The sequence below is a fragment of the Ambystoma mexicanum genome, chromosome 7p (assembly GCF_040938575.1).
Source record: "Ambystoma mexicanum isolate Mex_15411 chromosome 7p, UKY_AmexF1_1, whole genome shotgun sequence".
NCBI lineage: Eukaryota > Metazoa > Chordata > Amphibia > Caudata > Ambystomatidae > Ambystoma > Ambystoma mexicanum.
Genome location: NC_090939.1, coordinates 318051350 through 318063451, shown reverse-complemented (window position 1 = coordinate 318063451; position 12102 = coordinate 318051350).

Below are 12102 nucleotides of genomic sequence, written 5' to 3'. Positions count from 1 at the left end.
ACACCCACATCCCTCAGGACCCACCCCCCTGCTTTTCACCCCTGCGCTCTGAATAATCCTGATCACACGGGGTGCCTTACAAAACAATTACTGCAATGTACACTAGTTGCTGAAGCCTTGTCAGGCACAACGCTTATGAAAAAATGAAAGAGCTGTATTTAGGTCATCCGCTATTTTTTCAGTGGGCGACACAATGTTGACTCTGGACACGGCTCTGTTCTAAATAGCACCCTTGGTCAACATAAAATATTGTCTTGAAAGTGTGCCAGGCAATTGTGGCTCTTTGGCTAGCGCAACCCTAATCAGGGTCTTCAAAGAAAGGCTTTTCTACTTTGATTTTTGTTTTTTGTCATCGTTTGATGCTCTACTTTCATCTGCCCTGTCCTGCTTCTGTGATTATGACTGTGTGAAGCAACACACAATGTGTGCAATCCCGATACACGTGTGCTGGCATTTACAACATTACATGACTCTTGTCATGCAGACTGCCTTGCTGTGCTAGCATTCTTTAACATCTCAGTTCTTGCCTAGGCGACACACCGACACACAGAGTTATTTATTACTCAACAGCAATATTCCACTCGCTCACACATGTTGTTAGCCTGTTTCTCTAGGAAAAAGATGGAATGCTGTATTATTTGTTATGGCTGCTTCAATAGTATCTTGTACACCAATAGACCACCCGAGAACACGGCAACCAGGCTATTACCAGGGCTCTCTCCTTAGGTATCACACTTTACTGGATGTAGAATGGGCTTTTACTGTAAAAGGCAATGGATTTTCACAGAAAAGGCTTGTTCTGTGGCTCTCTATCTATCTATCTATCTATCTATCTATCTATCTATCTATCTATCTATCTATCTATCTATGTATCTATCTATCCCTTAATCTCATATTTTTCCTGCTCTGAGCAGCGGCTCAAGGATGTGCATGGACGGTAGAATGAACAGCTAATGACATTGAAATCCCTAATGCACCATCTCCCAACTGGTTTGGGGCTCATTATCAAGATCTAACATTCATGACTGTGAGTTCGTTCATAGAACAATCACCAGGATTTGCGGCTCTGCATGCGGTGCTGTAGCTTGTAAGTGATATTGTGGGAACACGGCATGCAGACACCTTTGCAGTGGGTAGAGAATGTTAATGTTAAGAAAAATAGCCTAGTCTTCCTCATTACAGCCCATACTTGCGTGAGGTGTAGTCTCCTGATGCAGACACTTTCAATTATTCTTCCCAAATTCACCTTAGGAAATAGAATTTTGACATGGCTCTAGTCCATCTTCTATGTTTTCTTTTTCTAGTCATATGACCATAAATACCACTCCACCCAACACCACGGCCCTTTTATATACACACGTGGCACCATAATAGTTGAGGGGGTAACTAAGACTGTGATGAACTAGACTAGGACACAAAGTAAAGAAGATTACCAATAAGTGTTTGGGCCATTCTCCACTCTTCTTCCTCGTCTCAGTCTTTTCTTACATGAGGACGTACTTATCAGTAGCACGGTGAGTTTAATGCAACATTTCTGGAAGAAATAGTTTTGAGCAATGATGAACCAAAACATGAAGAAAATGAACCGCCCACTAGCAGTTTATAATGTTTAATGAAAGTGGTGGTGACTAACCAACTTCCCCTAATCTTTGGGGAGGAAGGACAGCTCAGGAGCAAGACAACGCTGCCCAACACAGGTTTGAATCCTAAGCACGTTATAAAAGAACAATTATAACCTTCAATCAAAAGTTATGGTGACCATAATTTCACCTTTTGCTGGAAGTATGTTTAAGGGGACCTCTGAGAGGGGCTCTAAAGAATGGTTCTGCAGTCTCATCGAGATGAGGGGAAAATACCATGGTGGGACTGAACGGGGGTTGCCGACCCAGCCCTTTAAGACGAGATAGCAATACCTTGAGATGGATGGGGATGCAAAAGATACTCAACATTAATAATAAAACTAACTCAGGAAGTTGGCAAATCACATCTGTTTTATTAACAATAGTCTAAAACACAGAGTTACAATGAACATCAACGATTCTCTCGATTGTATCACTCAGCATACTTTATAAAAAAGCAGGTTATATAGCAAAAACTCATCACTATTGACGTCATCCTACGTGGCAAACTTCAAAAACTTATTTGGAAAAGTGATAGGCTTAAAGGGAACATCTAGGTATACGTTCCAGACTGGTCAGGGAAGGTGATTGGGTCTCTCGCATCAGGTGGGGCATCTAAGCCCTCCTCTAGTGTAGGTCACTACAAACGTCACCAAATACACAACGTTCCGTTGGCTACACAAACTATAGGGCTCTCTATCACGTGGCCCTGTATAATTGGTTGGCACCCTCGTATCCCGCTGTACTTTTCCACATAAGCCAGAAGCACGTAGGCTGGCATCCAGCTGCTGGTGGGTTGGTCTTGACCATAGCTTCCCACCAATTAGCCTACTATCCATCATCACTCTGCTGTCTGCCAGTCAATTAGCCCTTTGAAGATTGGCCTTGAGTTTGTTCTTCGTGCCTGGGAATAAGAGGGAGTAAAGCATACTCTGTCTCCTGGAGTTGGAGTATCATGTCATGATTATCTATTTTCACTCATCCCCATGACTGAAGACCATGTTTTAGAGTTCTGCTGCATTTAAAATACTCTTATTTAATGAACGTATGTGTCTTCATTGTTCTCGTGGCCGTCTTCTGAACAAGAGTTTGTTCTTTTCACACACTTGTAACCGCTGTCTTATCATTCATGCCCAGAGTGGCCTTGACTTCTCGGTGTTGGTCCAGCCTCACCTTTCTTTGATTCACCTCTGTAATTCAATTGCTATTCAACTGCGACATACTGGAAAAAGCCTTTCCTTTTCTGGGTCCAGCTCTGCTAAAGTGTGTTTGTGGAATTGTTCATAGTTAATTCACTCTTATATATATTTGTTTGGTGCATGCTGCAATCTATTCACTACATAGCTAGCGTTAAGAATACTTGTCTTCTTGCATTTCTTGCATTTGCACATGTGTAAAAGGACTAAATATCTTCATTGTTTCAGTAGCATAAACATCTTCATCTCGAACCTGAAATGCTGTTCATCCTTGATACTTTCTTAACGCCTATAGAATGTTTTCATTCTCATGTCTCTCTTCTGGGTGCGTCAGTCCTGCTCATGTGACATCACCAATCTTCCCTATTGCTAATTTTTCACACTTCTTCTGGAATTTCATTCAAATGGCCATAATTTTGTTGTGTATGCAAGTATGTTTTTTTCAATGGGAACCTTGCTTCCAAGATTCTGCTTGGTATTGGTATTTTCACCAGAACTGCACGTGTCTCACACTCTGGTTCGCAGCATATAGACAACATGGGAGCGTGCTTGAGGTGGGGGTACTTGGCTCCTTCTCTACATTCACTTCTCTGTGCGATTCATCAACCGCTCTCCCATCATCCTTCACATCTAGACATCCTTGTATGAAAAAATGCTTCTTAGGGACCCGTATTTTTATGACTCCCTTCAGGCATCCAGCTGATTTCACATGCTCATCCTTATTCCAAGTCATAATCATGCACTCACTGTCCACTTAGACTGCAGTAGATCCATGTCCCCACGTACTTCTTGTGGTTCTTTGGGTACAGGAACTTCGTTCCCTCAGGTGCATGGATGCTGGCCTTCACATAGTCTCTGATCTCTTCATGTGTCAGCTTGCCAGTTTTCCATCCTGATTCAAAATCAATCATGATCTTCATTCCTATTGCTTTCTATGCAGTGTTCTAGCATTATGAGATAGCCAATCTGATTACACAGAATCCAAGCAAAAGCATCACTGTTAGGGCTCCAAGTAATTTGAACATATCTGCAATCCATTGTGGAACCCAAGAAAAGAGTGATCCAAACCAACTATCATCAGCAATGTCTTCCACATCATCTACCATTTGGACGTGTAGCTTCATCAGCATCTCTATGGCCTCTGTCAAGGTGCAATTATCGTCATCATGATATGGTGTGAAGGTGCAACATGATTCTCCAATTTTGGCACATATACCTCCATCCTTGGCTGTGAACATGTACAAGACGTATCTATTCTGAAGAATTATCAGTCGTATGGCTCTCAGCTCTCCCTAATAGCATTGAATCCCTTGTGGTCGTGTTGACTTTCTGCAACAACTCCCATCTGGTTATTTGTAACCACTTAGTATTTTCTGCTGTCTGGATACTTGGCATGAAGATTATCGTGAATATCGATGAAGTCTGACTGAATAATCTGTGCTCATATGGAATGGAGTCAAAAGCTTCTATTGACTTTGCTGAGAAATAATTCTCTCTCTTCATTTAATTTATCAGCTCCACAGATCTCTTCTTCCTCAAATGAGCATCTGCTTTTGGAAACTCATCAATGTTCAGATCACCAATGCTGGAACATGAACATTCACTATAGAACATAGTCCTCCCCAATCCTTGGTGAGCTTCATATAAGCTCTGGATCCACAAGCCCAGAAGTTATACATTATTACTGCTGTTCCAATACGCAATCCTCGTGCCTCAAAAATTCGACCACAGTTCTGATTTTCTCCAACTTTTCTTGTTGCATTGTTTCTGAAACACAGCTTTGCACTTTCCAAAGGCACTATCTGTAAAGGCCCTCCTTTGTCTTTGACCCATGTCAGTAGTTTTGCCAGTTTCAACCATCAAGGCATTACACAGTTTTCCGCATTTTCAATAGTTGGCTTGTAATGACCAACTATTACCCACTCTTTGCAGATTACCACACCTTCTTCCCAGCCATCTGGTGCAAGTACTGAATCACAGATGTGCATTTGTCCTCTTTCCTTCAAACTTCGAATCTCTTCTGCTAATTTTCCTGGACTCTCAAGTCTTCTGTTTACTTCCAATCTAATTCCAGCTCCTTTCACTCCAGGCTATTCGCATCTTATCATGTGATATTTGGTATGCGATCTTAGTCTTGTATTTGTGTCTTGAACATAATCATCTTCATCTGGATCTGTCCATTCAGTTTCCCATTTTATATAAGCTGTTTGGCCCATGAACTGACATCTTGTTCGGCAGAATGCAATGCGAGATAGACACTGTGCCGTATGGACATCTATTTTGATAGGTATGAAAATCTTAGACTTCCCCATATTATAAGGCAGGAGTGCACATACATAGCATTCCTCCTTTGAGGACTCCTTCCCACTTCGTTCATGTGCTGATACCACATGTTGTTTCCCAAATGTGCTGTACTATCCAGGTAATCATTCAAGTCATGATCATCCTCCCTAGTAATTCCCTTACGTCTCCCTCTTGTCTCATGAGCTTTTTTAATCTTCTCATGAAGTATATCAGCATAATTCCTTCTCACTGGGGGAATCATAGGAACATTTGTCAGTAAACTCGGTGTCTTTACATGTGCTACTGGTGTAGGGATAATTGCATGAGGTCTCGGTTGTCTTGTAGTTGCCACATCTGTACACGCCTGCTGCATAGGAAGATACACAGGGACCCTTGCTTTATTTGGATCCAAATAATAGACAGTACGTACTGTGAGTGAGAGAAGAATCACAATGAATAAGATACATGTGTAAATAATATACCAGTAGTCCCACTTCATGCAGCAATAGCGTTGTGGTGGTCTCTCGTTAGTCACGTTGTTATTGCTGTCTATGTTGCCCATTCTCAATCTTTTTTTAAGGAAGGAAAAAACAATATTTAATCTGGCAACATCATAAAATACTCTGATAGCTGGATTTGCTCCACAAGCTCCACAAGCAGCTGGCTGATTGCAGGATGATTAACAGGATTCCTGGTGAACACAAATGAGTTGTTCTTTCGCCAGACTAAATGAGGATGTGATTCCAGTAAATAATAGAAGACCAAGGACAGTAAGTTCTGAATGTCTTCACTCAAAAGCGTCATTCAAGATGCTCTCTGTTTTGCCTCAGAAAACAGACACACTTGCTCTATGATGTCACGTAACAATTGATTGATCGGCACTAGATTTCTAGAATTTCTCAGGAAGGTGCTAACGTCAGCTTGCCTTCCAACAAGATGAAGACGTTCTTCAATCAAGAAATAAAAGACCATTCCAACTATTTGATAAGCATTTTCATCACATAGGGGCATTTACGTTTTCCAAACAGTAGTCAGGAAGCTGGAGAACTTGCTCTATTATGGCTGTAAGTAATCTCCTCACGATTGGACCATTTTTAGGATCTTGCAGGAACTGATGAGCACACAATGCATGCATGAAGAATGAAGAGAAAAACAAAAAGGATGATCCGGTGAATGCGGCCATCGGGCAATACGATGGGTGCCTCCAAAAAGAAACTCGGTGAGAAAGGAATCGGGGAACTGCTGCCTCTTCCAATCGTCAAAGATTCATTCTAAGTCTGGCATTTCCTTTTGTTTTCAAGACTCCAGTATTTCTCATTCCAATGTTAACAAGCTCCGGTGGCTCAAGAACAATAACTTTTTCCCCACTATCTGTTTAGCAGCTACAAAGAGTGTCCCGGAAGAACCACAGTCCAATTTACTCTTTATATGTCTATTGGAAAGTCCCTGCATTCTTCTTCCTCATCATTGATCTAGTCTGTATGTGCTGAACTTTTTCTCTGTTGCTTGTTTCCGACTGGGGTGGGATTGAGAGGGACTCTCCGGTGTAGACTTTCACGTTGCTGAGAAATATCCAAACTTGTCTTCCCAAGACCTTTACTGCCAAGGTCGTGACGTCCTCCACAATGAAAGGACCATTAAATTGTGGCCACTTGCGGAAAAAGTTCCTGATCAGCTCCTGATCTCCTGGAAAGATTTTTGGCAGTAATAGTTCTTTTTGTCTGGTTGCTGTATGGTCTTCATCTGTGTTCTGAGCCAACACCCTGTCCATTTGAGTTGTTCTGAAATGACAGAGACACTGGTAGTCATACACGTTAAGTATGCATGTAACTCATTTACAAACAATTATGCTGTCGTCTGAGCATCACTTCTAGTTCTTGATGCAAGAGTGAGGGATGTCCTCATTCGCCTCCCTGTCACTCTTTCATGGGGTGTTGTCACAACCCTTGCCCAAAACCCCATCTGGCAAACCCATTGGCCAGGTAGAGTCAGGACTCGGGTCTCTAGAGCCTGGCATCCTCTTCAAAAGCCTTAATGGGGCCAGTCCTGGCGCCTATCGCGCCAGACTCATACACTGGGAACAACAATGTGCTTGGGAACTATTTTATTGTATTGTCAGCCAACATGGAGGCATCCACATAGCTTGGTTCCCTAAGAACCAAGCTATGCGGTCTAGTGTTTTGGGTGTGGCAGGCCTGGAACTACTTTCCCTGGTACTACTTTACCTGAGCTATATAAACCACACCCTGACTGCAGAACATGCTTCGTGTTACTTTGCAGCTTGCAACGTGACGCTCACCGTGCCCAGCTATTCCCTCGAACCTCGGAGAAGCAGAACCTGCAAGGAGACAAAAGGAACATCATTAGCAGCAGCATCTTACCTGCAGTCTTCATCTTTAAACACTCGCAGCTACTGAGAACAGATTCCTCGAATCTGCATGCCTCCCGGACACACCGACCTGAAAGAGGAAGATAGAGGCAACATTAAAGAAAGCAGTAGAGACATTTACAAATGACGAACTGCTCAAAAGGCTTACCTGGCTGGTCGCCTCTCGGCTGGCACCACTCCGGACATTCCACTCACGCTGAAGAACACCGTGACCTGCAAGGAAGGAAAACACAGGTTAGCAAAGACAAGACTTCGCAGTGCTGGGCATAGCGCTTACTTACCGCATCATAGTGCTCTTAATGCGCCATCATTTACCAGCAGGGCTCAACCAAGCCAGTTCGCCGTGCTGAAGCTCTGCATACCTAAGGGAGAAAAAAGAGACATTTTAAACAAAGAAAGGCATGCAGGATAGCAACAAAACTAAAGAACAGAAATAAGACCTACCTGAACAATATCAAACAGGCCGGCATCAGTGAAGTAACTGGATGACACTCGCCTATGAAAGACAAACTGCCCCTGCAAAGAAGGCAGGATGGAGAGCATGCCTAATTCTACCACAAGCCGAGTAGAGGGCGCCAGAGGGACTGAAAGCATACGGGGGTGGAAGGAGGATACTTACCCCAGTCTGTCAGTCTTGAACACAGTCCTCCTGTATTTTCAAGCAGAACCTTCCCAGCAGACCACATCAGGGCAAAGCTGAGAAGCATACCAGCGGGTAACCCGGCTGGGTGGTGTCCCTGTGAATACCAGGTGAGCGTAACAGGTGTAAGATGATGGTCAGAGCCTGGCTGATTCCTCAACGGACATAATGCCAGAGGCAGGCAATGTAACCATCCTTTTTTCAATGTAAGCTTCAATTTAGCTGCCCTTTCCTTAAGCAAGCCGTTGAGTCTCTCGCATATTCTGGTAGCTTGCAGGTGATAAGCAGAAGAGATCTTATGGTTTATACTAAGCAACAAGCTGATTTGCTCGAATACTTAATTTAAAAAATGTTGGGCCATTACCTGATCTTAATACTTCACATATTCTCCATCTAGGAAATACTTCTTGTACTAAAGATTTTGCAACACAAGTGGCGCTAGGGTGTGTGCAAGGAACTGCTTCAATCCACCTGGAAAAAGCGCATACTACCACTATCATATATCTATATCCATTACAGACCTGCAGCATATCGACATAGTCGATATGTAAATGCTGAAAAGGACCATTAGGTCACAGGATAACTCCCCTGACTATTCGCAGTGTGTGCCCAGCAGTAAATCTTTGACATACAATGCAATTTACTACATAAAATGTAATGTGTTCTAACAGGTTTGGTACAAACCAGTCCTCTGCAATAGCTGCTGCTAGGCTATCTCTAGTGACATTTGCAGGGTAGTGCAGCTGTTCTAACTCCAACATTAATAAGGTTGCAGACATCACCAGTTTACCAGTGCTTTCCTGTTGCCACAATTCTTCGGAAGGGGCTAAAGAACACCCCCTCCATGTCCACATGTCTTTCTCATCCTGTGGTGCTTCACCTTGAACTTCCATTAATTGGGTCTTTGACAAGTAATTAAAGCTTTCATTCAAACTCATCATCACCACCATTCTTTCATTCACATCAGCTGTATCAAAGCTAATTATTTCTAATGACTATGCAACTCATTTTGCCTCTTCGTCTGCGGCTTGGTTTAGGCACATGATAAAGTCTGCTCCTTTAATGTGCACTGTGCACTTGATGACCGCAATGCTTACTGGGAGCTGTAGTGCTCTAATAAGCCTGTCCAATAACGCAGCATGTTGTACTGGAGTGCCCCTCCTTTTCCAACATGCTAGCCCTGCGTGCACTGTTGACATCACATAGGCGGAGTCATGGTATATTGTGACTTCCTGGTCTGAGTGTTTTCTCAAGCATGACAATCAATGCCACTAATTCTGAAGCCTGTGCTGAAACGTGAGACGGTAGTCGTGCACTTATCAATACTTCAAATTCCCAGTTAGCCATGTGTTTTACCACAGCGGCACCTGTATATCTCTGCCCATCTTTTTGATTGATTTTTGAAGAACCGTCAATAAAAAGAAATTCCCCAGCTGCTAAAGCATTTTCCTTCATAATTTGAGCAATCACGTGCATGCTGGTCTTCTGCCAGTGGTTCTGCTATAAACATGGCAAGATTCACTATTTTGCACCTGACTATTTTTATCTCTGGGTTCGATATGACCACCTCATAGGCAGACACCCTTTGAGACATCAAGGTACCCTTAGGTTTTTTCAAAATGGCAAATAACGTCATGGAACACCCCATCACTATGCTAGCAGCTTTCACAATGGCGAATGCAGCAGCTGCCAAAGATTGTTCGCAAGGTAAGTGACCTCTCATTACTGGGTCCAGAATCCCACTGCAATATGCTAAAGGCTTGGATCCCAAAGTGGCTCATTACTGCTATCATGACTGTGCCATTCGTGTGTGTAAACAAAAATAATTCCTCAGCATAGTTGGGAATCCCTAAAACTGGAGCTGTGCAAATTGCCTTTTTCAACTCGTCAAACCCTTCCTCCATTTCCTCAGTCCAGATAATCTTTTCCGGAATTGCCTGTGCCAAGGGTTTTATATGTAAACTAGAATCGAATACCCATGCTCTAACATAATTGCATAATACCAAAAATCATTGCATGTGCTTTATTGTGTGTGGTTTTGCCGTTTTCAAAATTGCCTCAGCCCTTTCAGGTGTAACTTTCTTGTCTTCATGCGAGATTAACTGGCCTATATATAACACCTCTTCTTGGCAATACTGCAATTTCTCCTTGTCCTCTTTATATCCTTTCTCTGCTAGAATAATCATTAGATGAGTCTTGCCTGCATTGGTCTTCTGTTGTGCTACAATCCAAAATGTCAAATACGTACTGCAACACAACGCTTTTCCCTTTCAACTCAATATTGCCTAGGTCCATCTGGAGGATGCTATTGAAAATCTATGGGGACTCACAGTACCCTTGGGGTAATATTGTGCTTTTTAACTTAGTCTGTTTGAACGTAACTGATGTCAGATCTTGAGAATATTGCGCCTCAACATGGATACTACATAGGATCGTCACTGGATTAGGAACCAGAGGGAACTCGGCCTCTACAATCTGATTAATTGGGTGCATATCTTGCACTAAACACCACGACCCCCCTTCGATTTTTTCAAAGGATACATCATGGTATTACATGGTGACACTGATGTCACTAAGATGCCTTGATCCATCATGGCAGATATTGTCTTAATAATGCCCTATCTGCCTCGTCTGTCTCTCGAGACATGGTATACTGTCGTGCTCGAGGCAAAATTGCTCCTGGCTTCAGTATAATTTTAACTTCTCCAACCCCTTTTAATAGGTCTATGTCATAAGGGCTTGTAGTCCATAATGAAACTGGCAATTTCACCATATCTTCATAAAAAAATGTGGGGCGCTGCCACAATATCATCATTTTCCGGGGAACTTTGCATCTTATTGTCCTAATCCAATAAGTGATACTTCAAATACTACTTCGTCATCTAACGGGTGGTCTCCAAACATATTCTCGTCAGTGACGTCTGTCAACCTGTAACACTGTGCTCCATGTCCTGCCATCAATATCAACTCCTCCAAGCATAGCTAACTCTCCTCGCACTGTATCTGCTTGTAATTATAAGGGAAAGACTTGCCCCCCCTCTTCATCCATGGGTATCCTCGGCCTGAACACAAATTCATCAGGTATTCTCACAGTTTTGCCCAGCAAACCAGGTAGCCATGTTAACAAACTGTGTACCCATAGTGAAAAACCTCTGGCTCTCACGGTACCCCTTGTATGCCATTTTCCCTGTAAATGCCATGATAAACTCACTTACGTTTAAATAATGCATTCCTGGCATTGAACACACTATACCTTCATCAGTAAAAGAAATCGTGATATTTAACTTCGTCATTAAATCTCGGCCCAGTATATTAACTGGTGTCTGCCTTGAACACAATAATGGCACAGACATATCACATTCTCCTATAGAGACTGGCAATCTTTCGGTAAAAGGAACTCTACTTGTAGCTCCTGTAAAAGCTTGAGCATTCGTGGCATTTCCCGATAATGTAAATTTCCCCTCTCGCATACATGAGTGCGTTGCACCCGTGTCTACCAAAAATGAAAAAGATTTGCCTCCTATAGTGACGTCAACCCTCGGTTCCTCTTGCGGATTTGGCATTAGGGATAGTACTGAACACATCAAGCCACCCAGTGAGCTGTCCTATTGTGGGTACATACTTATTCCCGTGCCCGTGAAAGGATTCCCTCCCTCGAATGTAACACCCCATATCCTAGGAGTCAGTAACTGCCCCGTGTTTGGGCCTTGTTGCATCAGCATGGATGCGTGCTGTGACTGCCCTTGTGGCAGATTCAATGGTGCTTGTGGTTGCAAAGCCTGTTGTATTCTCGGCACTCGTGCTTGCTGCACTGTCTGATTTAGAGCAAACCCATCCCTACTTTGTTGGCTGTATGCAGGTGGATAAGCGGTCCTCCCTATTGAGAACTGCCCATTTTGCACAAACCCTTGATTCCACATGTTCACGCTATGTGCCCTGTCATTCCACATATACAACGTACAGGAGGGAGTCTCC